Source organism: Dipodomys ordii, unplaced genomic scaffold, assembly GCF_000151885.1.
Source record: "Dipodomys ordii isolate 6190 unplaced genomic scaffold, Dord_2.0 Scaffold59, whole genome shotgun sequence".
NCBI lineage: Eukaryota > Metazoa > Chordata > Mammalia > Rodentia > Heteromyidae > Dipodomys > Dipodomys ordii.
Genome location: NW_012267275.1, coordinates 10,984,210 through 11,011,367, shown reverse-complemented (window position 1 = coordinate 11,011,367; position 27,158 = coordinate 10,984,210).

The following is a 27,158-nucleotide window of genomic DNA, read 5'->3' as shown; positions in this document are numbered from 1 at the left end:
GGCGCTGTCCCTCAGCTCTTCAGCTCAAGGCTAGCACTCTACCACTTGAGCCACAGCACCACTTCCGGCTTTTTCTTTTTGCTTATGTGGTGCTGACGAATCGAACCCAGGGCCTTGAGCATGCAAGGCAAGCTCTCTACCACTGAGCCACCTTCCCAGCCCCATGAGTACATTTCTTATTAAGCATTGTTGCTTCCTCCTTTGTTTCCCCTTTCCATCCCTTCCCATCTCCCCCCGCCCCCCCATACCCCCTGCACCAAAATTGTAAAGTTCATTTTTCAACATAACGTCTTGTACATCTCATTGTGTTTTTTTTCTTTTTTTTTTTCTCCTTTTTTGTTTCCAGGCTAATTGGAGATAAAAGTCTTGTACTCTTTTCCACCCAGCTTGGAGTAGAAATGTAACCCTAAAACCTCAGACTCCTGCATAGCTAGGATTACAGGAATGAGCCACCAGCATCTAGACCATTAAATTTTAGTATAAAAATATGTAAGAAAATCAACTTAAAGGGAATAAAACAAATAACCCAATTACAAATGAACAATAGACATGAATAGACAATTATCAAAGGAGAAAACATTAGTGGTTACAAGACATAGGGAAAGATAGCCAATGACATACAAATCAAATCCTCAATATTACCTTAACTTTTCCTTTGCATTTTTTTTTTCTGGTTGTGGGGCCTGAACTCAGTCTGGATGTTGTCCCTCAGGAGTTCAACTCAATGCTAACACTCTACCACTTGAGCACAGCACCACTTCCGGCTTTTTCTGCTATGTGGTGCTGAGGAATTGAACCCAGGGCTTTATGCATGCAAGACAAGCACTCTACCACTGAGCCAGCTTCCTAGCCCACCTTAAATTTTTCTAGATGATTATTTTAAAAAAGACAAGAGATAACAAATGGGAGCAATAGTGTGCTGAAAGGCAACATGCACTTTCTTAACAGGTATGTAAGTTGGTACAGCCATTTTCAAAAACACTATGTAGTGCTCTCAAAGATTTAAAAGTAAGACTCAAATGTGTTATGTTAATCTTTCTGAATGTATCTACAAAAGAAATAAGTTCTTCAAAAGATTTTTGTGCTGCCATTCTTATTGCAGCTTTATTTACACTAGTCAACATATTGGAAATAATATAAATACTAATAAAATGGTGAAGGATAAAGGAATGGATGCAAATATTTCCAATGGAATATTCAACTTTAAAAAGCAAAGAAACTCTGCAATGTGTAATGACATGGTTGGGCCTGGAAGGAATTATGCTCAGGGAAGTTAGCTCTCAGAAAAAGCAAAGCCATTTTCACAAAAAGCAAAAGTAACATGATTTAATTCATATGTGGAATCAAAAGGTGCATGCAACAAATACATGTATGAATTAAAAATATAACAAAAAATTAAGAGCAAATATAACAAGTTGATCCATTGTAACAATGATATGTACAAGACACTATGTTGAAAACAAACTTTACATCTTTGGTGGGAGGGGGAGGGGAAGAGAGAAGTTGAAGAGGTGGGGAGGGAAGGGATGGTAGGGGGGAAAAATGAAGGGGTAACAATGCTCGAGAGGAAATGTACTCATTACCTTACCCATGCAAGTGTAACCTCTCTGTACAGTATTTTCACAATAACATATGTTAAAAATAAAAGAATTTTAAGCCAGGCATCAGTGGCTTATACCTGTACACCTATATACTTGGCAGGATGAAAATGAGAGGATCTTGGTTTGAGGCCAGTAGGGACCAAAAAGGTCATAAGACCCTGTCCCAACCTATGCTTGAGTTTAGTAACAGGTGCCTGTCATCATTTTTGATATGCGGAATGTTGAGACTGGGAAGATAGATGTTTCAGGCCAGCCTGGACAGAAAAGTTATTAAACTCAACTCAACAGAAGAAGCAGATGTAGTTGTGTAGACTTGCCTTCACAATTACAATAGAAAGCCTACAATAGGTAGATGGTGGTCCAAGGTATATGTGGGAAGAGAGACCCTATCTAAAAAATAACCACTGTTGGCTGGATGTATAGCTCCAGTGCAAGCAGAAGGTGCTGAGTTTAATTTCCAGAGCCACCAACAAGTAAGAAGATAAAATAAATAACCACTGCAAAAAAGTCTTGGCTAAGCAGTATAGTTCCTGACTAGTTAGCATGACACCTTGGAGTTCAAACCTTAGTACAGCAAAAAAAAAGTCATCATCATTATCATCATCATAACATGGTTCAAAAAATAAAGAAGAAAGGAAAAGAAGGGAGGAGCTGAGAGGGGAGAAATGGATATTAGAAGAAACTATATGACTTGACCAGGAAGAAAAGAGGATAACCAGGAAGTCTCCAGTTTTAGAAGCAGGGAATGTTAATCCACATTTCCAAAGATTGTCCTGTTCCTTCATCAATAAAATGAAATCTGGGCCATAAGAATATTCAGGTCAATGATGTAGAACCTAAAAATAAAGTATACTCATTATTGTTTCCATGTTAAGGTCACTTCTAAACAAGATGCACCTAACATCTACCCTCCTCCGTACTTGAGAGCTCAGGTTTGCCCTTTTCCTCCACTCTGCAGATGGGTATATATAAATCAGTCTTGCCAATAATTTTGAGTTGATATGGAAAAAAAGGGCCAATAGAAGTGTTACATCTGATTGCTCAGTGTCACATATCCATAGAAATGATTCTACTTCCTATCATATTCATAAAAGTTAGACTGTTAAGTGGGAACAGCAAAATAAGGCAATGGAACTGAGAGCCAACTCATGACCATTCAGCGTGATAGCTTAGTTGACCTTGTTGAATCAGAATCAGTAAAATTACCAAGGGCAGAATGTCCTTCCTAAGCACTTGAGAAATGGGGGCAGTGGTTTCTTCCACACACTAGTCTTTTAAACGAAGATTCTAAAGAGGCCTGAAGTATTGAATACCATATTGACTTTCACCATATACATCTCTTTGTGAAATGTTTGTATTCTTTGTTTTCTGTTTTCTCTGTTTTTCAAGTTTTACATCTTGGAATGGAAAGAGAACACAATCCAAGATTTCCTAGCCAGTTAAATCAAAATTATCATCATCAATGAATACTTTAGCTTGACACGCACCCCTTCAGTGTAATATAGCTATCCATCCAGCAGGCAGCATGCTATCATCATTATCAGTACACATTTATTGTGTTATGCTAGCACTCATGTTTCCTAAAGGTCAAATTTTAGACAAGAATGTTAGAATACTTAATTTCATAGCTTTAATGTATACTATGTTTTATTTTTTTCTACTTTCAAGTCTATGGAATTGAACATTTGATAGCCCTTTCGTTCATTTTGGCTCTGTATCCATGGTAATATATCTTCCTTTTGTTTATTGAATACAAGTTACACTTTATCATGTTATTATATTTTGTTTGTTTCTTTTGGCCAGTTCTGGGTCTTGAATTCAAGGACTGGGCACTGTCCCTGGGCTTCTTTTGCTCAAGGCTAGCCCTCTACCACTTGAGCCACAGGGCCATTTCTGGCTTTTTCTGTTTATATGGTACTGAGAATTGATCCCAGAGCTTCATGTATGGTAGGCAAGCACTGTACCACTAAGCCATATTCCCAGCCCTATATTTTAAGTTTTTAAACAATGAATTATATTACTTTATTTCTTTGGCACATGTATTCATCTATATATCTTCAGTTTCTTAAATGAATATTTAATCATTTTAAAGTAAAAAAACAAGCAAAACTATCTATAATATTTATTCTAGTATCTCATTGTCTTTTTTGTTTTTTTGTTTTGTCGATCATGGGGCTTGAACTCTGGGCCTGAGCTCTGTCCCTCAGCTCTTCAGCTCAAGGCTAGCACTCTACCACTTGAGCCACATCACCACTTCTGGTTTCCTGGTGGTTTATTGGAGAAAAGAGTCTCATGGACATTCCTGCCCAGACTGGCTTTGAACCATGATCCTAAGATCTCAGCCTCCTGAGTAGCTAGGATTACAGGTGTGAGCCACCGGTGCACTGCTTAGTATCTCATTTTTTATTCCATATTTCATTACAAATACCAAGTGAATAGTCATGCAATATTTGAGTGAATAAATTATAATTATTAAATAAGTACCTCCATAGTGGTGACAGAGTCAGTGTACCCGTTTCCCATGCAAATTAGTCTGCTGTTGATCAGAATTAAAATGTTGGCCTTTTTCCTGTGATTCCAAGTGATCTGTGTTATAGCCTTCACTATGAGATTCTTAGTTGATTGGTTGGCACATGCTGGGTTCCCATAATCCTTCAGGTGTTGCTGACACTTTTTTTTTTTGCTGAAATTATGCTCATCTGGCCTGCTGTCTGCTCTATTTTAGTCTTCCTGAGAGTACATTTCTGAATCCACTTCTCACACAATGAAGAAACTGAGACAACAAAAGCGTAGGATACTCTTGTATGTGAGATAGATAGCCACCATTTTTTCCAAACAATGAAATGTTGAGCTTTTAAACTCTAGGTGTCCAACACATTTTCTGTTCTGAAGATTAGCTGCCGCAACAAATATTATTTTATATTTCAACCCTATGATCTGTGAATTGCAATTTTTTATTTTCTTAAGCATAATGTTCCTATCAAAACCATATAGTAAATCAACATGATTTATAGTAAGTAAGTATTACTCTTTTCTAAATAAATCTGTATGCACGATAAATAAGAGATAAACAAATAGATGCAGTAACACCAATATGGACATACACGCAGAGAGATGGTTACTAATGTTCAAAAATCCATAAAGAGATTTTATGGCTCCACACTAAGTCATAACTTTTAAACTTTTAAAGAAAGAAAATTCAAAATAATAAATGCAGGTGAGAACAATGTTTACTGAAATCTAGAAGTGGAAGCAGGCAGTGCTAGTTGAAATTTAACTCCTGATGAATGATATTGCTAAAATGAAAGGGGAGGCTAAATTTACTCTCCCGGCTTGAACCCAGTGTCCAATCAGGGTCCAAATCAATGAGAGAAAAATAGCCATTGATTTTATTTTAAATAAATGTTTTTAACATTTTGAGATAATTGCATATTCTCATGCAATTCTGAGAAGCAATACACTTACTATGTAATCTTCACTCTGATTTCTACAGCAGCATTTTGCAAAGCTGTAATGGAATATCACAATCAGGACATCAATATTCATGTTATTTTTCCTCATCACTCTCAATTCCTTCGTGTTGTTCTATTGTAGCACATATAGGCAGCCTCTGTCTCATTTCCAATTTTATAAATTTCAAGAATTTGACATACACGGATTCTTACACATTTGATTCTCTATATCCATTTGTTCACATCTGTACATTCAACAAGTTCAGATCAAAATATCCAGAAAATAATTTGATTATTGTGAACATATGTAGAATTTTGTATTTTCACTAATCATTAAACAATTCAGTATAGCAATTATATACATGGAGTTTAAATGGCACTTACTATAAATAATCTACAGATACATAATTATATTCAAATTCTCTACTATTTCATTTAAGGGACTGGAATATACAGCTTGAGGAATCTGTTTGAGGTTTTGCAACAAATTCTCCATGGATTCTGAGGGACAACTCTATCCTGAAACCTTTTCCATTTCTCTAATTCCTTGGTGATTCATCCTGCTTGTTGTCTAAATTATTACTCACATGTCTTCCATTTCTTCTTATCACTAATTTTTTTATGTGTCTCATCCAGTGTAACAAGGGATGGTGTGTTATGAGACAGAAAGACACAATGCCCATGTCAGGAATCAAAACAGGGAAACCATATGGCGCTCATCTCAGTGAATAAAGGCCTCTTGTTCATCTCCTAAGTACATTTTATTATCCAGCATAACCTAGTACTAACAAGGCAGTAGTTATGAGTAAATATGTTTCTTCTCTAACACAAAGCAGGCATCACTCTGGTAGAAAAGTAATCTGTAGCTAAACAAACAATTAAGCAATCATCATTGAGTAAACTAGCTACTTTCTTCTTCTTCTTCTTCTTCTTATTATTATTATTATTATTATTAAGTTTTTTATTTTGAAAATACGGTACAGAGTGGTTACAATTACATGAGCAAGATAATGAGGACATTTCTTATCAAGCATTGTTGCTCCTCCTCTGATTTTCCTTGATATCCCTGCCCTCCCATTTCCATACTACACTCCACCCCACACAACTCACATCCTGGCACTGAAGTTGTAAACTTCGTTTTTTGACATAACATTTTGTACATTTCATTGCTGCATTGGATCCACCTGTATCCCTATTTAAACAATTTGTTTTTTCTTTTCCCCTCCCCAAATTATACCAACATCAAATACAGTGAAAACAGGGACTATGCCGTGGGGGAGGGACATACAAAGCAACTTGGTCTGAGAAAAGGGTTATGGATAGGGGACAGGAACACTTCTTCTGTGCATGCCTCCACCCCCTGCCTAAGGCACCCTTGCCATTTAGGTATCCCTGACATGGTGCCTTTGCATGTAGCCAGTGGGACCTTCAGCCTAGCTTAGGCAGATCAGTGATCCCCAACAAGGGTGAGTTTATTCACCTTTATCGTTTATCCATTTTAATACATCCGTGTGTCTTTGGATTTTGCTCACTGATAATAAGTGATAAATTATTTGGGAACATTTTTATACTCCTTGTCTGAATCAAGGAAGGGAAGGGAAACAACAAAAAGAGATAATTCTTTGATAATTAAATCTGTAATGAGTACAGGCAACAATTGGTATGGAAAATATTTCTTATTTTCTTTTTTTAACTGTGAGAATACTGTACAGAGGGATTACAATTACATGGGCAAGATAATGAGTACATTTCTTATCAAGCATTGTAGCCTCCTCCTTTGTTTCCCCTTCCCATCCCTTCCCATCCTCCCTCCCCCTCCCACCCAGCCCTCTCCTCCCCCCCTCCCCACCAAAGTTGTAAAGTTCGTTTTCGACATAACGACTTGTACATCTCATTGTTGCAGTGGGTCCACCTGTATCCCTATTTAAACGATTTGTTTTTTCCCCTTCCCCTCCACAAATTATACCGACATCAAATGCAGTGAAAAAAGGGGTTATACTGTGGGGGAGGGACATACAAAGCAACAAAGAAATCATCTTAAAAATGTGTTATAAACAATCGCATGAAAGAACAAAAAACATTTGAATATATATCATGGGGTTCATTTCCCTAACATCACCTTATCTGACCTTTTCTGCTTGACCCGGACATATACTAGATATTGCAAATAAGGGAAACATATTACTTATTTTCTTAGTAATAAGTACCTGAGTATTAAAATTAAATGGATGTCCAGTTAATACTACTTTAGTAAAATATCAGCTATGTATGTGTTACTTGTATTTCAAAAAAAACAAGGTTTTATTTTTTGGTTCCATGATTCAACATATTGGTCCCTCTATTAATGTTGCACAGGTCTGATTACTGTAATGTTACACTGATTGAAGTTTGGATAAAGTTCTATAAGTAATTCTGTTTTTTTATACCCACATTATTTTAAAGTATTCTGTAAAAAAAACTTGTGTTTTTCTGATTTATTGGTATTATTATAATTTTATATCATCTTGAAGGGAATTGAAATAATTAATAAACCAGGTTTTCCCCTTCATGAACACAATGTCTTCCTTCCTTCCTTCCTCCCTTCCTTCCTTCCTTCCTTCCTTCCTTCCTTCCTTCCTTCCTTCTTCCTTCTTTCCTTCCTTCATTTCTTTCCCTCTTTCTTCCTTTCCCTTTCTTTCCCTCTTTCTTTCATTCATTCATTCTTTCTTTCTTCCTTTCTTTCTTTCTTTCTCTCTTTTTGTTATTTATTTGAAAAAAAATCCCATAGGGGTTGTAGTTAACTCAGACAAAGAATGAATTTCCTTTTGGGTAATCTCACCTCTTCTGTCACTCTCTCCTATTTTTTTCCCTCCCATCCCACCCACAAGTTGTATCGTTCATTCTCAACATGGTTTCTAATGACACTATGTCAATCTCTTGTCCCTCTATTTCTGTGCTCTCTCCTTACACTCCCATGCCTCCCCTTATACTCCCAAATATACACAGTCAAAAAACATTACAACATAAAAGAAAACAAAAACATTTTCATTTGCACATATGCATTATGCCTTTCTGTTTCACTACAGAGAGTATCTCCCTTTGATCTCACTGTAGGTGAATACCTAAAGACATGTATAATTTATTATACCCCGTGTATTTTAGATCTAGATTCCACATATGAGAGAAATTTTATGCTGTTTGTCTCTCTGAGCTTGGCTGACCTCACTTACCGTGATTTGTTCCAGGTCCATCCATTTCCCTGCAAATAACATATTATTCTTTCTAAAGGCTGTTCCAAATTCCATTGTGTATAGATATCACACTTTTGAGATTCATTCATCTATTGTAGGGCATCTAGTCTATTTGCACAATTGGCTATTGTGAATAGTACAGTAATGATCACCGATATGCAAGTGTCTTTATGGTATCGTGGCTTATAATGTTCTGGGTAGAAGCTCAGGAGTGGCATGGCTGGATCACAGGGAAAATTTGTGTTTAGTTTTTCAGGAATCTCCCGACTGCTGCCCAGAGTGGTAGTATTTGTTTACATTCCCACCAACAGTGTAATAGGCTTCCTTTATCCCCACATCCCAGCCAACATTTTCTGTTGTTCAAATGCACAATGTGGCCAATCTAACTGGGGTGAGTTACAATCTCAGAGTTCTTCTAATTTGCATTTCCTTTAAGGCCAGGGATGATGAGCATTTCTTCATGTGTCTCTTTGTCATTTTTACCTCATCTTTTGAGAAGTCTCTCTGTAGTTCTTTTGATTATTTAGTGATTGTTTTATTACATTTTGGAGGTGTTAGTTTCTTGAGCTTCTCATATACAATAGGTCTTTGTTTGATATACTACTGGTAAAGGTCTTCTCCCAGTCTGTTGGCTGTCTTTATAGTTCAGTAACTGTCTTTTGCTGTTCAGAAACTTTTTAATTTAATAAAATCCCATTTGTCAAGTCTCTCTCCTATCTACTGATTTCCTTGAACTCTTTTCAAAAAGTTTCTAATTATGCCTGTGAGTTCTAGTGTTTCTCCTACTCTCTCCTGTAGCAGTTTCAGAATTTTAGGTCTGACATTGAGGTCTTTGATCCACTTTGGGTTGATATTAGTGAAGGAACAAACTAGGTTCCACTTTGAGTTTTGCCTGGTGTTCCCAAAACTCAATTTTAAAAAATATTGTTAAGGAGTTGTACAGTTACATAAGTAATGTAGTGATTACATTTCTTTTCTAACTTGTTACCCCTTTCCTCATTTTTTCCCTCTTTCCCTACCCCCCACAATTTCCCCCAAAGTTGTATAGATCATTTCCAACATGTAGTCTTGTGAGTACCGCTGTTGCATAGGTTCTACCTTTGTCCTTTGTCTCATCATTTTGTTTTCGCCTTCCCTTCCCTAGTTCAGATAAACATATATACAATACCAGGCTAGCAAAATTGAATACAGTGACAACAGGGGATAAACCATAAGGGGAAAAAACAACACACACACACACACACACACACACACACACACACACACACCATGTCATTCTAAATGGAATTGTTTCACTATAAGGATCAGGTTTTTTTTAATTTTTTTCAAAAAGACAAGGTTTTAATCCTTAAAATATTCTTGGTTTTGACAAATGCAGAAACGTGGATAAATCTCAAAATACATCCAGGTTGGTGTCAATAGATAATCTCAAAAGACTGCGTAGTATATGACTTCATTTAGATGAACATTTTATAATTAAAAACTATGTAAATGAAGATGAGAGCAATGGTTGACAGAGGCAGGGAGGAAGTTACAAGATTTGGCTGGACTATAAGTGTTTTTGTGGTGGCATAACAGTTCAGTTCTCTTCTGATGTTGTAGTGACACAAATATATACATGGGGTCAGATTGGCTGGAGCTACAATCACACACAGACACACCCAATGCATATAAAGTAATGAACATTCAGTAATATTTGTAGTAGAATTAATGATATTGAATTACTATAAGGTTCCTTGTTTTGATACTTTAATTAGTTTACATGTAAGCATTGGAGGAAAAGTTCACATGTTTGTATATATTATTTTCAGCCTCCTGTAACTATATTTATTTAAAAGTATAAGTTTAAAATATGATAATGATAAAATTTGAAAATTTGTAAACTTTTGAGATTGGATATAAAAATAAATATAAAGGAAATATTGTTAATTTTTAGATGTGATAATGGTTCCTGGTTGTTATTTTTAACTTTTAGTGATTAATAGGAAATGTTTTCAGATGAGTGAACATCTAGGGTGTTCTCCAAATAATATGGCACGTAACTGTAACCCCTCTGTACATAAAATTGACAATAAAAAAAGAAAAAAATAGTTTCAAGTGAAGATAATATTCATTTTTTCTATCATACAATGGAAAGTTCTAAAATTAATTACCTAAAGACTTTAACAACGAAATGTTTCTGGTTATCTTTGTTGATTTGGTAATTAAATCACTAATAACAGAAATGGATGTATTAAGTGAAGTGATTCATGGCATGTTGAATTGACTGAAAATGATTGCATTTAGTCTAAGATGGTAAAAACTTTGAGTCTCCTATGAGGAAAATTGCAATTGAAACATGTTTAAGCAATCACTAATTATGTTCTATTTTGTCATGGAAAATCCTAAATATATATTAAATAGAATAATTCATTTCTGCTTCCATTCACATCATTATTTAACATTTATATGTCCATTTCCTTCTCAATTTACCATATTATTTGGATCTTTTGCTTTTTTGTTAAGTTTATTCCTAGTTTTTTGAGGCTATTGCAAATTGAGTTGTTTCCTGATATCCTGATGTCCCTATCTGATTATATGTTTTTGGCATACAGAAAGGCTACTGATTTTTTGGCATGTTAATTTTGTATATTGTTACCCTTCCTAAGTCATTGATAATACCTAAGAGCTTGAGTATGTAGTCTTTTGGGTCTTTTAGATATAAGATCAAGTCATCTGAAAATAGAGATAGTTTGACTTCTTTCCTTACATGAATCCCATATATATATATATATATATATATATATATATATATATATATATATATATAGAGCCTTATTGTTCTTCCTTAGATTTCCAGAATGTATGGAAGAGGAGTGGAGATAATTGATATCCTTGCCTTGTTCTTGATTTTAGCGGAACTGGTTTAGTTTTCCACCAGTCACTATAATGTTGGCTATTGGTCTGTCATACATGATCTTCATTATTTTGAGGTTTATTCCTTCTACTCCTCCTACCTTCTCCAGAATTTTTAACAAGAATGGATGTTGGATTTTGTTGAAATCTTTTTCTGCATCTATTGAGATGATCAAGTGGTTCTTGTTCTTGGCTTTGTTGATAAGAGGTATTACATTTATTAATTTTTGTATGTTAAATCAGCCTTGCATTTGTGGAATGAAAACCACTCGATCATAAAGTATGATATTTTTTTATTACTTGATGAACTCTGTTAGCTAGTATTTTATTGAAAAGCTTTCCATCTGAGTTCATCAGAGAGATCAGTCTATAGTTCTCTTGTTTCATCGGATTCCTACCTGATTTGGGGATGAAGGTGATGCTGGCTTCATGAAATGTGTTTATTCATGTTAACAGATTCTTTTTACTGATGTGTATTTTCAGTATAAACCTTCTATGCAATGTGTCAATTTACAGAGTTATACTTAGTATTTCAGTTTTTAGATTTAAACCAGGTAGTTCATTTTCTTGAGTGAGTATAAATTATGTTAGACTTTAACTCTAATCTAATGGATGATTCTATTGAAAAAATAGTTTGAACTCACTAATATTCTTAACAAGTGTATATAAGCATGTCTAATTTTATGTTATTTCATATGTAAACCTGTCAACTGTAAATAGAGACAATTTTAAAATAGTTTTAAAGTTGATATGCATAATCTTTTTTCCTGTACACAATAATAATAAATGGCATTCACAAGGAAGGTTGATATGCACTTACTAAATTACTAATGATGAAACTATGAAGATTATTGTGACTTATTAAATTAAGATATATCTATAAAATAATTTCTAAAGTAATTTCAAGCTAAAGAAAGTGAGAAAGGAATAAAAGGTAAGTAAACAGAGCACATACAAATACTACAGTAAAAATTGTATTGATGTTGGGACATTGCATAAGAAATACTTGAACCAAAAAGGGCAATTATTTAGAACACTTTTCTTAATGTGAAGAAATATAATTTGCCAAGTAGAAAATGTAAATTTGAGTCAAAGTGAGCTGATAATATGGTAAAACAGAAATTATAAAACTCAAATCTTTTCATGTCATATTATATATGCTATATTATGTTACATGTATTATATTCAAATATTGGTACTTCTTCCAAATGCATTGAATATTCATCCAATAATTTTTAAGTGAGATATAATGATTCTGGATATAATACAATAAAGAGACTTAAAGTTATAAAATGGGGAAAAAATTCATTTCCAAGGTATAGAGTCAGAATATTTGGATAACTTGAAGTACATAATTTTAAGAAAAAAGTATCCAGGTGTTGGTGGCTCACACGTGTAATCCTAGCTACTCAGGAGGCTCAGATTTGAGAATCACAGTTAAAAGCCAGCCCTAAGCAGTAAAATCTGTGAGACTCTTATCTCCAGTTAACCACCAGAAAATTGGAAATGATGCTGTAGTTCAAGTGGAAGAGCCTTAGCCTTGAGCTGAAGAGCTCAGAGACAGCGCCTAGGCCCAGAGTTTAAGCCTCATGACCTATCAAAAAAAAAAAAAAGAAGATAGAATTTAATGAAAAGTTATTTTAGAAAACTAGGAGGGATATAGTTGAAGAGAGAGAATCTGCATTAACATTTTAAAATGCTTTTGAGTGTGAATGAGATAAACCATATGACAGATTTGAACTGTCTTTACTCCTCTCATGGAGAAACTGGAACACTTTAATTCTACTAGAGATCATGGTCAACGAAGAACCCAAAGTTCTTTGGTCAATGGAAGAGGAAAACATTAAGCATTAATCAATTTAGGAGATTTGTGTAAAAATTGCTATTCAGCCTCATGTTCATGCAAATTTTCCTTGAACAGAGACCATGTATTTCAAAAGATATTGAAATATGTATGAACTTGAAAGATTAAAGGTGATATCTAGACAGGCCTGCAGTGTTTAAGTACAAATATATTGTCAGCTACTTTCTATATATGTCATTGCAACAGCTTCCAAATTAAAACTCAGTGAAAGTATAGGACACTCTTGGCACCCAGAATAAATATTATGAAGATTCTATTCTGAAGTATAACTAAAAATGAATTAAGATAATATGCCTAGAACAGCTCCTAATAAATGATAAAGGTTCTTTTTATAGGATTACTGAAATTGTATACTTTTAAAGTCAAATTCTTTCAAGGTGTAGTTAGTGCTATCTTTTTTTAATTATAATTTTTTAAAAAATAGTAAAAAAAAAGCCGGGCCCTTGTAGCACACACCTGTAATCCTAGCTACTCAGGAGGCTGAAATCTGAGGATCATGGTTCAAAGCCAGCCTGGGCAGAAAAGTCTGTGAGACTCATCTCCAATTAACCACTAGAAAACCAGAAGTGGTGCTGTGGCTAAAGTGGTAGAGCGCTTGCCTTGAGCTGAAGAGCACAAGGATAGCCTCAAGCCCAGAGTTCAAGCCCCACAACCAAAAAAAACCCCAAAAAACCTTAACATATGTGAAAATATTTGCCTTGTTGGCTCTTTGTTATCTAGTGTTTTTACAATCTTTTCCTAATTTCTGTGGGGGGTGACAAAGTTGGACAAAATATATGCTAAATTGTCCCAATTGAATTTGGTCAGGTTTCTCTCCTCCCTACAAGCACCTAGACACATTGTTAAGCTTGATAAAACACTGAGACATGGGATAAGGCCTTTTCAGAGACCATTAAGCATATACTCATCTCAGACAGTAGCACTAATAAACATCAGATGATCTTATCAGAGGTTTATGGTATTTTCCACAAACCAGCTTTTAGCTTGATTACTACTTTGTAAAATAGAAATGTCTATTTAAAGGTCTTTTGAAAGGTTATAAAACTTTGCATTGGAACATTGTTCTTATTGAAAAATTTAAATAAAACTTTTCTTTAAGTTAGGATTGGTTTTGATTTGGCAGCAGTTATGTGTTTGTGTGTGTGCACAAACACAAATACACATATACACCTATATATACATGCATACACCTATATATGAAAATACATATTTCCCTTCATAAGTGATATATAATTTCAGTATTATGACAAATTTTATACAGACTATGATATTTCCTATTGAAGATTTGCAATTCATGAGTGCTGAAGCTTTAAGTTAAATATTTTCTCAATAATTTCATTAAATTCTTTAGTTTGCCTACAATTTGCAGGTTTAAAGTAGATGTATCATGTTTTCACTAATACACATGTTTTGAATCTTTGCAGCAATTGCCCTTTTATTCATATAATGCATCACAGAAATCAAAGACAACTTGCAGACACAGATGCATGCACATACACATACATGCACACATATACACAAAGAGAATTGGATTCCTGTGTCTGAGTTATCTGTCCTTTATCTATTTGGACTATGATCATGAACATTGTATTTTTAACTTTTTTTTTTTGGGTCCAGTCGTGGGGCCTGAACTCTGGGCCTGGGCGCCGTCCCTCAGCTCTTCAGCTCAAGGCTAGCACTCTACCACTTGAGCCACAGCGCCACTTCCGGCTTTTTTTCTTTTTGCTTATGTGGTGCTGAGGAATGAGGAATAGAACCCAGGGCCTCAGGCATGCAAGGCAAGCGCTCTACCACTGAGCTACCTCCCCAGCCCCGTATTTTTAACTTTTTATAGGACATTTTGACATCTGAAAGAAAGATCTTTATTTTGATTTGACTATCCCAGTTTTTTAAGGTTCATATTTTTAAGATTTTTTTGTGATCTTGTGATTGATTCTTGTCGTGATTAAATGTAACGTTTACAGTATATCATTAAATTTTTTTCAATTTATTTTTATCTCTTTATTTCTTCATTTCTTATTAAAACTTTTCAGGTTTCATATGTACTTCATATATATATGTATTTCATATATATTGACATTTCCATATATCTGTATATTTATATATATATATATATATATATATATATATCATGAAGTTATTTGAGACTAACTTTTGTTTTGTGATGGATGAGATAACAGAGGTCCAAGAGTAGTAGTAATAGTAGTAGTAGTACTCTCAGCCTGTTTTGTGGTATGTTGAATTGACTTTCTCATTTGATCTAGTATTAACCATACCAAACCTGGGTTTTGTTTGGGTCATATATTTGTTATGATGTTTGTCCCTTGAAATGACATTGGGTTGTGTGACCAAAATTCTGTAGAAAACTTTATATATGCTGGCATAGTCTGATTTATAACGTTAATCTCTATTCTTATTAAAATATTTTACAATAATTTTTTTCTAGTTTTTACATTATTTTGATACTCTTTTCAAATGAAAACTGTGATTTAATTTTCCCTGTCCTAAATAAAGTATATCTAATAACTAAATCTACCTGAAATCTCTTCGAGTTATCTGTACTAAAGCTTATTTTCTAGTATTTTATCCTGATAAGAAAGATTGTCATGTTAGTGGACAAAAAAAGGGAGAACACATTCTAGAAACTGTTTCCAAACAGGATGGAAATACATGAATAAAGAACTGATCTGTTTTTAAACATAAAATATTTAATAGACTTAATATTTTAATTTTAAGATTATTATTTATGTTCATTATATTTAAAATATCTTTAATACGTAATATTGTATATAATATGTACATTGTACACAATATTATACAGTTTTATGAAACCAGCAGGAAGAATGAAATTATGACATGTCATTTGCAGGGAAATAGATGGATCTGAAAAGAATTATACTGAATGATATAAGCAAGGCCCAAAATGAAAAAGGACACATACTTCCATTCATTTATGGATCTTAGACCCAAATTCCCAATTAAACACATTACACACACACACATACACACACACACACACACACACACACACACACACACACACACACAGAGATATCTATCTATCTATCTATCTATCTATCTACCTATCTATTTCTACTCATTTGTGGATATGAGACCCCAAAATACAAATTCTCAGTTAAACACTTTCAATTTCTCTCTCATATATATATTAATATATATGTATAATATAAATATATCATAAGTATAGATATAAATATGTAAATATATATAAATAATATATGAATATATATAAATATATTTAAATATATATCAGGGACAGCCTGGGAGCTGTCCCTGAGTTTTATTACTCAAGGTTGGCTTTCTACCCTTTGAAGCACTGATCGACATTTGGCTTTTATGTGGTTAACTTTTGATAAAGGTCTTAGGAACTTGGATGGCTGAAAACCATGATCCTCTGATCTCAGCTTGAATTACAGATGTAAGCCACTGAAGCCTGACAGGAAGCTGAAATATATTTTGAGTGGTGAGATAGACCTAGGAAGAGGGGATATGATAAGTATTGGAAAAGAAACAGGGCAACAGATTCATAATACTCAAGATACATATGTGAGAACTCAAGTGGAACACGATATGCCTGGTATGGGATGGGAAATGTTGAAAGGATGACCAATCATACATATAAGAACACATGTTAAAAATGTAACACATTTGCACAACTATTTAAAGATAATGTATATATATATATATATATATATTAAAAACAGAGGCAATTAACTTTACCAAGGTTATATGTGTTCCAATAAGTATAAAATTCTGAAAATAGTAATTTTGCCTATAAGACTAGTGCATAAATTAACGTAGAGCACAAAATATTTAAGTAGCATCCAGCCACTGAGGACAATGATGGCACTGATTCTGCATGATCAACTGGTAACCCAAATAATAATTTGAGAAAAAGCTCAAGTGGTAGAGCACTAGCCTTGAGCTGAAGAGCTGAGGGACAGCACCCAGACCCAGAGTTCAGGCCCCACGACTGACCAAAAAAAAAATGGCCTATAATTATTTGAGAAAAAATATAATAATTAGTTTTCACTTTATCAGGGTACATATTTTCTATATGTTTTATACTCATTACCCTTTAGACTTATTTTTTTAATATACAATGTGTATAATATGACAAGTAAACTCATATTTTCCTTTGATGGTAAAAATATGTATGCATATTTCTTGCTTTTATAGTCCAGACACCTTTAAGTGAGATGATTTCATGTTTTTCTTTCTTTTCTTTTCTGTTTTCCTTTATAAGCTTTGTTATACATTAGAGTTTGCAGAGCTAATAACCTCAAACTGTGGAATTTTAAAATGAAAACGAAGCTTATTCAGTGCTGGCAATCCTAAGTGAACCCACTCTAATCAACATAGCAGGGGATATTTCACCAATATTAAAGGAGGTATTTATTTTTTTAATTGTCCTGGTGATGTACAGAGAGGGGTTACAGTTACACAAGTAAGCTAATAAGTACATTTTTTGTCAAACTTATTCCCCTTCCCTAATTTGTCTCCACTTTCCCTCCCCCCAAAACCACACCAAGTTGTACAGATCATTTCCAGCATATATATTGCTGTTGCATTGGTCCCCCTTTGTCCTTTGTCTTACCATGCTGTTGTTCCCCATCTTTCACTTAATTCAAATAAATGTATATATAATGCCAGGGAACCAAAATCAAATACAGTGACAACAGGGGATATACCATAGGGGGAAGAACATACAAAAGAAATGAAAAATCACAAAGTACATTTTAAAAAATAACAACAAAGAAAACCCTCTTTATTTTTGGTCCTGGGCACTGTCCCTCAGCTCTTCAGCTCAAGGTTAGTGCTCTACCACTTGAGCCACAGCACCACTTCTGGTTTTCTGGTGGTTAACTGGAGATAAGACTTTCATGGTCTTTCTTTGCCCAGGCTGGCTTGAACGCAATCCTCAGATCTCAGCCTCCTGAGTAGCTAGAATATTAGGTTTGAGTCACTAGTGCCCAGTTAAGAAAAGCCTCTTGTGTCCATGTCTTGGAGTTCATTTCACTTAGTCATCTTAAATGGTCATATGTATATAGCTATTAATCTATTCTGTTCATCTGATAAGATTATCCTAGATATATACTAATTATTGCAAATAAGGGAAACCATGGGGCCTATGTTTCATTGGGCCTGGATTACTTCACTTAATATGATTTTTCCCAAGACTTTCCATTTCCTTACAAATGAGGTGGTGTTATTCTTTCTAATAGAAGAATAAAATTCATATATATATGTATATATATATATATATATATATATATCACATTTTCTTCATCCATTCATCTGCTGAGGGGCATCTGGGTTGGTTCCATATCTTAGCTATGGTGAGTAATGCTGGGACAAACATAGTTGTGCTGGTAGCTTTAGTATGGCTTTGTTTGTGATCAATTGGGTAAATACCCAGAAGTGAAGTTGCTGCGTCATAGGGGAGTTCTATATGCAGTCTTTTGAGGAACCTCCATACTGCTTTCCAAAGTGGTTGAACAAGTTTACACTGCCACCAACAATGCAGTAAGGTTCCCTTCTGTCCACAACCCCTTCAGCATCTGTTGTTTAATTAGAGTTATTAATTATAGCCATTCTAACTAGGTGAGGTGGAATCACATTTCTTTTATAGCTAGGGAGGTTGAGCATTTCCTCAGGTATCTATTGGCCATCCTTCTTTCCTCTTCAGAGAAGTTTCTCTGTAAGTCTTTTTTTTTTTTTTTTTGGTCGTGGGGCTTGAACTCTGGGCCTGGGCGCTGTCCCTCAGCTCTTCAGCTCAAGGTGAGCACTCTACCACTTGAGCCATAGCGCCACTTCCGGCTTTTTTCTTATGTGGTGCTGAGGAATTGAACCCAGGGCCTCGAGCATGCAAGGCAAGTACCCGACCACTGAGCCACCTTCCTAACCCCTCTCTGTAAGTCTTTAGCCCACTTATTAATGGGGAAATTGTTTTAAATACAAGGTCCTTGTCTGGAATATGGCTAGTGAAGATCTTCTCCCAATCTGTGGGCTTTCTATTGAGCTTTTTTGCTATGTCCTTTGCCATGCAGAAGCCCTGTCTTTCTATAATTTGTTGTGTTTCTGGGTCTTTAAGTGTTTTTTTTTTCTTTCTTGCTATTGTTTCTAGCATACTTATAATGTACCATGTGATTTGTTTTTGTTTCTTTGTGTGTTCCTTCCCAACAGTATAACCCTTGTTTAACCCTTGTTTTCCCTGAATTTGATGTCATTGCCCTGCATCTTGTATACACAATTCTCTAATTCGGGGAGGGGAAGGGAAAAAATGTTCAAATAGGGATACAGGAGTGAGAAAAGGGATGATAGGGGAAAAACTAAGGAAGAGGAAACAATGCTTGATAGGAAATGTACTCATTACCTTGCTCATGTAACTGTGACCCCTCTGTATAGTATTTTTACAAAAAATGTATTTAAAAAAACACAAAGAAAAAAAAGAAAATTTTGGCCTGTGCCAAGGATCTCTAGATTTTCTCCTTGTAATGTTTTCAAGATATCTTTTATTTCGATGTTGTTAATCCATTTGAAATTAATTCTGTTACAGGGTGATATATAACGATCTAGCTTTAGTTTTCTACAGATGTTTAAGCAATTTTGCTAGCATCATTTACTGAAGAGGCTATCTTTCTTCTATTCCATTTTTTTGGCTCCCTTTTTGAAGATAAAGTGGCTATTGTTTTGTGGGTTTGTTTCTTGGTCTTCAGTTCTGTCCCATTGGTCCTCAAGTTTGTTCTTGTGCAGTTACCAAGCTGTTTTGATTACTATGGCTTTGTAATGGAGTTTGAAATTTGGTATTGATATTCCTCCAGCACTTTTCTTTCTGCTAAGGATTGTTCCCATTGTGTTTTTATTCTTCCTAAAGTTGGTATCTTCTGTAATCTTTTTTTTTCTGTTGTATAAATGTAAACCAAATTTATAGAAAAGGACAAAGAAATAGCAGCATTTTGAAGGACTCATTACTTTCTTCTTATCAACCAAGCTGTGTTCAAATAACTCTCTAAGAATCTCTTAAGTATATTGACTGATTTTTATGTTAAGGCTTCAGTTCTAGTTAATAACACTTTCCATTTTCAAAACAGAGTTTGCCATGACAGAAATTTTCATGTTACTCATATTTGAAAACTGATGAACTATTAATTGTAGCACTTCATCTTGTCTCAAATGACAGTTGGCTTGTTATAAACTAAATCAATAGCTCACTGACATCAACATGTTTTGTTTCTCAATTCAAAGCATATTTTAAAAAGATCATTTGTCTTCATTATATCTTTTAGGATCAGTAAATGAGAAGCTGGCATATTTGATACCGTTATATCTTTGATATATTCTATATTTTAGCATAATGTTTGGGGGAGCAAATGAACCAGCCATTTTTAAGCTTCAAAATTTAAAATTATCAGTAATAATCATTAAATGCCTTTTTGGTATTACTCACTACACGATGAAATGTTTCTATGTGCAGTTTCTAATTATTATTAATATTATTTATTGTTATCTTTAAATAATAGTGTAAAGGGAGTTTCAGTTCAACAAATTGCTTTCAAATTATAATGATCTTTATCAATATCACCTCTACTATCATTTTTCCCCCATCTCTAAACTCAACCCATCTCTTCAAGTTATTAGCTAATATTTTCAGCTATGAACCTTGAATATTATAATCTTTTTGCCCACCCTTCCTCTCTCTATTTGTTTGTCACCCTACTTTTCTCAACATGTTTTCTAGCTTCCCAACATTTATTTTACTGAACTGTATATTATCTGTTCAAAGAGTTACAATATTGAAATCTCCTCCTTGTATACTGTACTTTAGACAATTGATTCATAAATATTTCCGTTTAACCCTGCATATGTTTTCATAAATGTTTATGATTTGGAACTAAATTAGAAACTGAGGTTTGATTCAAATTTTAGAAAGGCAGCCCTCAGAGAGAAAGCCAAATAAGAGGGTAAAACCATGAGTTCAAGTCCTAGTACTGGTATAGCAACAAAACGTAAACCAAGCCAAGTACCATTGGCTTATGCCTGCAATCCTAGCAACCCAGAGGCTGAGATCTGAAGATCATGGTTCAAAGTCAGCTCAGACAAGTACATCCAAGAGACTCTGTTCTCTAATTATGCACAAAAAAAGCCAAAATTGGAGCTGTGGCTCAAGTTTGAGAGTGCCGTAGCAAGACCCAGGACATATTATTTCTTACACTTAAATGAAAGTTTTACACAAATAGAATTTGTGGTTGACAGGTTTACTCTTGTTCTTTTTGTTGTTGTTGTCCTTTTACATTCTTGTGGCATTTTCCATACATGGAATAAATGCTTCCTGACTAAAAAAAATATGATTATAAATCTACTAATAGACTAATTGAGGATCCTTTGTGTAGAATAAGTCATATTTTAATTACTGTGTCTCTCTATATCTCAATGGTACTAAGGTTTGAGATCAAGGCCTTGGGGTTACTAGGTAGGTGATCTACCAAAGGAATCATGCCTTCAGCTGTTTTGCTCTTAATATTTTATAAATAATATGTTACTTTCTCCCTAGGCCATCTTGGACTACCATGCTTCGATCCTCCTAATAGTTTCCTGAGTAACTAGGATTACAAGTATAAACTACCATATCTTATATCACTTCTCTTGCTGTTAGGATTTTCTCTTTCACTTACTTTTAAAATTTGAGTGTATATATCCTTCTTTATTTGAAAAGTACATTTTTCAAGACACCTACCTAATTCCTCTTTTCAAAAATAAAAGTCATGTTCTAAAATGGTTGCTGCTTCTCCAGATGATAAGTATGAGTTGAGGTATAAATACAAATTATTTTCTGCCTTTTGTAAACCATCATCTTTCCTCTGGTAGAAACAGTCACATTTTTGTGTATTCTGTTCTTGTTGAAAATCCTAATATCTGGTGTTTGGTTTTTCTGAAGAAAACAACAACAACAACAATAACAACAGCAGCACACTGATACTGATGGTGGGAAAATGGGTGCTAGCTCTTTACACACATGAAGTCACTTTAGTTGAGTAAGGGAAGGTATACAATAATGAGGTAGATGTACAAACAAAAGTTGTATTGCCACCTATGTAGCTCAGTGTTCAGAAGCAGGTGTCAGAGTCCCAATCACAGACTCACAATTTGGATGTTGGGTCCTTTGTGCCTATTTCTACAAAGAACACATCTCAGCTGGATACAGACTAGATTTATAGACAAAATTAAATGAAATTCACATACAAGAGCTACACTTCAATAGGTTTCAGAGTTTTAAAATAATTCCATTGATAAATTTTCCACGCAAAATAGGGACTCCTGTTAGAGATAGATTCTTCTCAGTCTCTTCTTCTCTGCCATCATTCCACAATCCTTGCTCCAACAGAACTGGGTAAGTGAAATAATCTTTCAAATTGTTGAATTCTTTGGCTATATTGCACCACTTCCTTAATTGATCCTGCTACTACTTTTTCTATAATTATTTTTTAATATTCTTTGTTTCTTCTCAGTTGGTTTTTAAATTTCAATTCAGTCAGGTGCCATGCTTCCACTTGAATCAGACATCCCAACAATTTTGGTTTAATTTTTGGTATACAATACAACATTTTGATACAATATAATAATGTAGAAAGACTGTATTACACTTGCGTATATCTCCCTCAGCAGAGATCATAGGTTCAAGCCATCATACCTACTTTGTTTGTTGAGATGGTATATCAACTTTTTTTTTCTTAGTTGGCCTTAATCCACCCTCCTCTCCATCTTCAGCTCTCAAATAGTTGGAAAAACAGATGTCACACCTAGCATCCTTCCTAATATTCTTGTGACATGCACGTTGATATATGTGTATTGATAGAGAACATTTAGTTTATCTTATTCTATGCCATTATTTCATTCTTTTTCATAGCCTTTAAACTTCTTTTTTTTCATTCTTCTCTCCCCCGCCATCTCTCTTTCTCTCCAGCATTGAGTTATGAACTCAAGGCCTTTTACTTGCCAGACTAATGCTCCACCATTTGAGCCATGTTTCCAGCCTTGTTTTTTGCTGGTTATTTTGGAGATGGAATCTTAGGAACTTTTTTATTTTTTGGGGGGGCGGGTAAAGATGCTGTACAGAGGGGTTAGAGTTATAGAGTTACATAAGTAAGGTAATTCTTGTAGAGCATTGTTACCCCCTCCTTTGTTGATCCCCCACTATTGCTTCCCTCCCCAACCTTTTACATTCCTCCCCCATCCCCACCCCTGAGGTTGCAAAATTCATTTCCAATATACTGTCTTGTGGGTGTCATAGGTGCAGTGGATCATCAGGTTTCCTTGTTTCAGCGTTAAACTTCTTAACAGTATATTTACTTTATTTTATTTATATTCTGAAATACTTTATCAAACTTTTAAGTGAGATTTTCCACAGTAAAATTTCCCAATAAAATGTAAATATATAAAAAATAAACCGATGTGTCAATTTCTTTCCAATTTTTCATTTTTATGTCATTGTCTTTTAAAATTTGTTCTTGTAGCATTCATACAGTTTTACTGTTTACATTTTTCTTACATATCATGAGATTCTTTATTGTTAGCTTAAAGTTTTCAATAAGTAAAGACAAATTTATTTATATAATAAATTGCTCTCATATGTATGTAGATAGAGAGAAGGATAGAGAGATGGTAACATAATTACTTTTCTATAAGAGTGGACATACGTAGTGGCTAGATTAACTTTTGGGTAATTGAGTAAGAAACAGTGGTGTTAGGCTTCCTCTACAGCATACAATCAGCAATATGAATATAAGGTTGAATAACACCTTGGCATTGGCATTTATTGAAGGAGACTTACACACATCAAAATAATTGCAGTCTTTTTTATTAGGACTGTGTCTATACCTCACATTGATAGGGTAATATACCAACCATAGATTGGCAATATGGCAATATGAGAGGGATTTAAACTGTGTCTCAATTCTTCCAGGATTTTAATTTTCTCTCTAATTTTTTCTCTTCAATCATTTCTTTTGTGAAATCAAGATTTCCTTGGTTTCTGTATTGTTTTACACTGCTGTGCATCTTTCTTGAATGTGTGATCTCTTCTTTATTTTCTAATATTCCAGTTATGTTGATGCATGTAACTTTTCTTTCAAGATTTTATGAATATATTATTTCTTAAATATACCTTAAATAGTTTTCTAAGTGGAGAATATTAATACTGTATACCCAACATGCAAGTCAGTTACTGACTCATTGTGATTACTTAGAAAATGATGTTATTCTTAAATTGTTCTAAGAAAACAAATTTGTTACATTATATTACAGTCCAGTTTTAGATCCCTCTTAGAGTTGAATGATGCTTTTAAATAATGCGATTGCCATTTTCTCTCTAGAGTGGACACAGTGATTTGTTTCATTTTTAGAAATTTTCTCATAATTCATCATTCGCATGATGAATTATCTTGAAATATTTTAATGATGTTCATTGTCCGGTGATTATTTTATAATTGAGGGAACTGATTTGGGGACAGAGAGCTTAGAAAACAAATCAAAATTACTGTGACTAATACCCAGTGCATCCAAAGTATGCACTGTGATCTCTTTATTCATTTTAAGAATATTTTAAAGAGCACATTTATTAAATAATATTGCTATGAAAGATGGCAAAAAACAAGAGTAAAGAATAAGAGATCGAGTATTGTAAAATACCAAATGTTTGGGAACATACATCAAACAATATGCATTAACCATAGATGTAGAGAATAAATTCAAGATTATTCATCATTAACTCACTTGTTTTTGCCCACATATTTTACAGGCATTTTTTTTGGTTCTGGCAAGTTAATTCTAAAATTCTGGTCAAAGACTGTTATTCCTGTAATCCCAACAACTAAGGAAACAGTGATTGAGAATGAGAAGATTGTAGACTGAGGGCACTCTAGACAAAAAAAAAAAAATCCTTATTTCAATCAGCCTGCTGAAAATGGTGTGAATAGCTTTAGATCCTGCCATGTAAGAAACCAGATAGAAGGATCATGGTCTGAGTCCAGCCAAGGGAAAAACATAAGATTATATTTGAAAAATCACTAAAGCAAGGAAAGCACTGAATGTATGCATCATTGCTTAGCAAGTGGAAAACCCTGAGTCTAAACCCAGTACCACTAAAAATAAGAGAAAACAATCTGTTGTCAATTATTCTGGAGAGGATTATGATCCATGAAACAAAATCTAGTGTTTACAATAAAATAGAAATAAAATTTAACTCACACGATTAATTAAAAGCACAGCACTGTTAAATATTATGTCCAGTACAAACCACTGATTGTGGAATATGGTTTATGTGGATTATTTGCAGTAGTTTGCCATTTAAATATATAGCACTTTAAGCAAATGCATTACAGGTATCGAAACTATAATAATGATATCTAACATAACAAACATACTGTACTTATCTTTAAAACATTCTTTTTTATTATTGTTACAATAACTTAAAGAGGGTTTACAATTACATGGGCAAGGTAATAGGAAAATTCTTACCAAGTATTGTTGCCTCCTCCTTTGTTTCCCCTTACTATCCCTTCCCATCTCCTCCTCCACCCCCATCCTGCCCCCCCAGCCCTGTCCCCCAGCCCTCCGTGCCAAATGTTTTCACTGTATTTAATGTTGGTATAATTTGTGGAGGGGAAGGAAAAAAACAAATCGTTTAAATAGGGATACAGGTGGACACATTGCAACAATGAAACAAGACGTTTTGATATAACAAGACGTTATGTCAAAAAACGAACTTTACATCTTAAGACATTCTTATAATTCGATTTTAAAATACAAGTACTTAGAATATTCTCTGACATATCAAAATTTGTCAAATGGATGTACACTATATCATAGGATCTATTTGGGTTATCTTATTTTACCATTGATTATAATTATTACTACTCTATATATGAATGATATAGAAGAGTAATATGGATGAATATACCGATATTTAGATTGGTATTATATTTAATATGGCACGAATTTTCATATTTAAAATAATTTCTAAATTGAACTAGACACCAAAGTTGAATAAATGGACAATATAGATGGTATTTTAAATTTATTTTATTTTTTATTTTTATTTTATTGCTGTACAGAGGGGTTGCTGTTACATGTGTAAGGTAATGAGTATATATTGTGTCAAATATTGTCACCCACACCTTTGTTCTTCTCCCAGTATCTCTTCCCTCCCCCACTTTTCCTCTGATATAATGTCTTGTGAGTATTACTGTTGCAATGGGTCATCCTTTGTCCTTATTTCAGCATTTTGTTATTCCCCTTCCCTTCCCAAATCAGATAAATGCATATACAAGGCACAGGTACCAGAATCAAAGACAATGATTGCTAGGGAAAAATCAATGGAAAAAGAAAAATGAAGGAAAATAAGAGGAAAGAACTAGATACAATATACTGGCAACAACAAGGTCAAAACAAACATAAAAAAGGAGGGGGGCTGTTGTTGCCATGTCTTGGAGTTCATTTCAATTAGCAACATTTTGTATGGTCATATGTACATAGCTATTGAGTTATTATGTTTCTCTGCCAGGACTATCCTAGCTATACACTAATTATTACAAATAATGGAAACCATAGGCCTATGTTTCTTGCGTGCTGGTTTCTTTCACTTAATATTATTTTTTCCAACTCTTTCCATTTCCTGATGAATGTATCAACGTCATTCTTTCTGATGAAAGCATAGAATTCCATTGTGTGTATATATGTATCTACATCAATATCTATATATATATATCTGTATATCATATTATCTTGATATATTTATCTATTTTGGAGCATCAAAGTTGGTTCCATATCTTAACTATGGTAAATAATGCTGCAATAAACACAGTTGTGCTGGTAGCTTTAATGTGGCCTTCTTTGAGATCCTTTGGATAAATGCCTAGGAGTGGGATTGCTGGATCATAGGGAAGTTCTATGTTTATTCTTTTGAGGAACTTCCATACTGCTTTCCAGGGTGGTTGAACCAGCTTACATTCCCACCAACACTGCAGTAGTGTTCCCTTTTAGCCACATCCCCATCAGAATCTGTTATTATTTTTCTTAATAATGGTCATTCTAACTG